The sequence below is a fragment of the Durio zibethinus genome, chromosome 2, assembly GCF_047325235.1.
Source record: "Durio zibethinus cultivar Kanyao isolate XHJ-2024 chromosome 2, ASM4732523v1, whole genome shotgun sequence".
In the NCBI taxonomy this organism is placed as follows: Eukaryota; Viridiplantae; Streptophyta; class Magnoliopsida; order Malvales; family Malvaceae; genus Durio; species Durio zibethinus.
The window spans coordinates 14108197-14112754 of record NC_143163.1 but is presented as its reverse complement, the minus strand read 5'-3'; the positions used below and the strand labels follow the sequence as shown (position 1 = coordinate 14112754).

Below are 4558 nucleotides of genomic sequence, written 5' to 3'. Positions count from 1 at the left end.
CACTATGATCCCACTCTAAAAGTAAGTAATTCCCACTTGAACCTATTTCAAGAGCTCAACCTCATCCATAAATGAAACCTTGTTTCCTTTGCCTTATTCCAATCCAAAAATCCAACCTGTATAATTAAAGTTATGTTTTCAATATGATCCTTCATCGCATATGCCAGCTGCCTTTATTTGCCTTGTCAAATGTGCCCTCAACATTTATAAAACCTTATCACTTTGGCATTCATGAAAGATGTGTTGTCACATTAATTTTATTAATGTTATTAGAGTTATGTGTCCATTCTATTAAAGTTATTTGTCTATTTTGTTATAGTTGTTTGTCCTCTTTATTAAAGCACATAAAAGTAATGCTTGTCTAGTCATCGTCAACTTGTCAAGTCCTTATTGTCATAATATAGTGTAATAATTGTAGTTAGCTTTTCAAGCCTACAAGTATGTTGTAACTACCTCACTAGGCTAGGCAGATCTTATTTTCTCACAACTTCTCTTGCAAATTATTGTGTGTGAAATATAAATTATAAATTTTTAAATTTTTTCTTTTTTACTATTTTCTTCCTATCAGTCTAGTAGTTAATCAATTTATTATTTTATCATGATTTATAATGATATTAATATACTCTATAATTGCCATAATAGAGGATCCCCTACATTAGAAAGCTTATGAACTTATTAACAGATCATTTATCCATAGAAAAAAAATTACAGTAATAAGATTTACTGAAATAAACTACTATAATGAAGTATAATTTTATAAAAGTCATATTACATGCTCGACAATTATACCAACAGGGCACTTAAGCTTGAACACCTAGGTTTATGCCTGAGCTATGGACCATTTAATTTGGAAATCCCTCGTGAAGACAACTGATTTGAAATAGGAATCAAATTTTATAACTTGCAATAATTATGGTTCACAGCCAAGGAATTATTAATCTTGTAACTAGTCTTCAAAACATAGTGCTTAGACCGAAGAAATAGTTATGATGGTCTTGCGTAGTTGTTTATCTTAAAAGGACAGAAAATAGTTATACCTTACAACCTATCCTATAAAAAAGATATGACCTAAATACCAAGACAAGAATGACCTGGACTTGCAAAAATCCTTAGTCTTCTGGCTCGAGGTTCACAAACAAGTTGAAGTGAAAGTTGAACATAATGATTGCCATCAGATGAGCGTGCACAACTTTAAATTCTTTTATTTAGTCCTAGAACTAATCCTCATATTTATTTTAGCACACCATATCTAGCATAGGTTAAAATTTACATATCATATTGATTTTTACATGTCATCAAGTTAATTCCATGACAATTATGTTTACAAGCAGTTAATATAACATCGCACAAATTATTAGTTTTTTACGTAGAAAGTAACATCATCAGCATTTAAGTACGAGTATAAAGACATTACCAGGTAGTACAACTAGTGACAGACAAAGAACAAATGTTTCTTTACACGTGATGCCTCGTTAATAAAAGATCAAAGAGCTTATATATAATGATACTACCAGCTGATCTATACGTATTTGCTCCATCGCATTGAAATTAGAAATAAATAGACTAAAGCACTTTCCCAAAACTCCATCTCCTGAACCTTAAAAGAAATGACACTTAAAATCAAATGCACCCTAAAAAATCTGGAAAAGAAAATATTTAGTGATGAAGTATCAATCCAAGGAGAGGAAGAGCCTAAACAAAGTGTTCAGAAAGTAGGTAGTCACCAAAAATTGTTTGACACCAGTATGTTTAAATAAGTTGCTTGCTTTCAATTTTCTCAAGCTAATAAGCAAAGCTTACCAGCAATCTTGGTAGTTATTCTGGTTAGCAATATTACAGAGTTTATCCTGAATACCCATAGTCTACAATAAACTACAGAGACTGCACGTACCTGCACTTTAGAACGAGTAATTTGGTACATACCTTGCCACATATTGGACAACTTTTAACTTTAAAATGATGAAACAAATTGCCATTGTCAATGCATCTATATTGAAAAATAACAAGCATACAAGTAAATTACAAAACATAGTTCTTTCATCTTTAAAGGCATAAATATGCTAAATTACTATCAAGGCAAATGGGGCAAACGTTTTCATCTTCAGATGAAGTATGCATATGGTTAGGTCTATCTGTAACTTTTGGTACCAAAGACCTCTCTGATTACTCAGGATGGGCAAACATAGAGTGATCTTCTGACTCCACTCCATTCCTCTTCCTCCCATTAACCAATGATTCCATAGCAGAAAAGCTCATTTTCTCCTAAGTGGTTGTGTTTCTTCTTGAAAATGAGTCATATATTTATCACGCCTAGAGACCAAGCCATTGCACAGCAAGCGAAAGTACCTCTGCTCAGTATCACAAGGGACAGGTCGGACATTGTGACATGAGTTTCATTGGCTGAATTATCTGGTATTGTAGTAACAACTGAAGTTGACGGCAGAGAAGCTCCTTGGATCTGGGATGACATATGCCTCCCTTCCAATCTAAGAAACAGTGTAACATAATGCAGTTCGTAGAAGAAAGGCAAATTAAGATGTTATTTCATCAAACTAAAGTTAGGTAGGGTTATATGAAATGTGAACCTGACAGAACTAATGCACTTGCCTTTCAAGAGAGAAAAAAGTATATAATCATTCTTTGTATGGTTCATTTAGCATCTAAAGAACTCGTCTGAAATTCTGTCTAGGAGTATTTATAAGATTTATAAATTTCTTTATTGAACAGATTAATTACATGCAAATTGAGGCTCAAAGCAACCAACAAAGTGAACTTGCTATCGGCTTTGTACCGGGCATGTATTGGCAGCATAAAAAAGAAAGTGAGCCAAGAAGAATAACAAGTTGCTCTTGTGAAGATAACCACAAGATAAGAAGAGACATACCCTAGTGAATAGCTGGTAGAAGAAGAATCTTAGGCAGATGCAGTGTCTATATATTGAATTGCTAGGATAAGCATATCCTTCATAGTCATCACCACATGGACAGCAGCAAAAGGCATCCATTTATGCTAGCAATGTATGTATTTCTGATTACTTAATTCTAGAAAAAAAGCTTCAGCTTCCAAATGCAAGACAAAACCTATGGGATTGAGAAAAAAATATAATGATATCATCATGAGTCAAGGAAAAAATTTTGACAATGTACAGCAGATTTGTCCATTTTAATGGAAGAAATAAGAATCTTGCTAATTCTTTCATCACGAAAGTCGCTCAGTTCTTTGTTGTTTTGACTGAATTGTTAACTTAAATTCTTCCAAGAAAACGAAATCTAATACATGGATAATAATAAAAATTAGGCTCATGCTAAGCAGCAAGAAAAAGACAAGACACCTCCTTCACTAGGAGCTTAATGGATGCCACCACAATTGGGTTTTTTCATGATAAACAAAATCCTAAAAGTAGTCCATTTTGTTTTGTCATAGAAGTTTCACCTCAACAATGAGTCAACTCACAATATGTAAATTTACAACTTAAAGCAGACAGATTGAACATTGGTTTTCCTTCAAATGCAAATAAAGAAAGAAGCAAAGGTTCGTCTTTTTATTTTTTAATAAATGATCAACAGTACGTACAAAGAAAGGTTTTCCATCAAAATGGTGATAAAACAACGCAAATAATCAGCAATGTCGTCTTTAATTAGATAAATAAAATGCCACAAAGAAATTACAATATCCTAGAATAAAATTTACTTGCAAGAAATTTGGATCAACCAATATACTTGCCAAGAAAAAAGAGGCAATTTATAATCTTATTTACAAGCAAATAAGCTGCCAAGTAAAGCTAACGCAGCGCAGAAATAGCAACTTTCTTTTTCTTTTAACAAAACATAAACTCAATCTTGTTCTCACTACAAGAACAAAAACTTAAAAAAAAAAAAAAAGAAAGGAAACCCAGAAAGTAACGAAAGAACACGTACTCATAATCAACTAAAAGAGAAACATTTTGAAGATCCCAGGTTAAAAGAAAAGAACCGGAAATTTGGGGATCCTGTAAGAAGAAACAAATAGAGACAAAACAGAGAGAGAATTGGGAACTTTCTACTTGTAAATAAAGCGGACAGCACTAGAGTTTGGGAAAAGATATTTTTTAAAATGAAATTCGTCAAATTTTTAATTAAAAATAATTAAATTAAAATTAAAATAAAAAATTAAAATTAATAGATTGAAATGTCTAATTATATAAATTAAATGTATAAAATTTAAAAAATTTTTAATAAATTATGATGTATACTTTATATAAATATTTTTAATAAAAATATTAATAACATTTTTATTTTAAATAAATATCAATTAAATTTAAATTATAAATAATATTTTTAACATTTTTATATATTATTAAATTTTACATTCAACTTTATTAATTTATCAATTTATATTTTTAATTTAAATTTTTATTAAATCATTTTATAAAAATAAACTTTAAAAAAGATTTCACATAATTTTTCTCCATAATATAGACCATATTTAACAAAGGCCGTGGGAGGAAGATAAAGCATAAAAAAAATAAAAAAAAAGGAATTTTTTTTCTCATGATTTGGGCCAACTTTTGGGGTAAATA

At 30.6% G+C, this 4558-nt stretch overlaps 1 pseudogene; it reads right to left on the bottom strand.

Moving 5' to 3' along the window:
• Nucleotides 1-1960: 1960 nt before the first annotated feature.
• On the bottom strand, nt 1961-4052 carry LOC111308143 (E3 ubiquitin-protein ligase At3g02290-like; annotated as a pseudogene).
• Nucleotides 4053-4558: the final 506 nt, after the last annotated feature.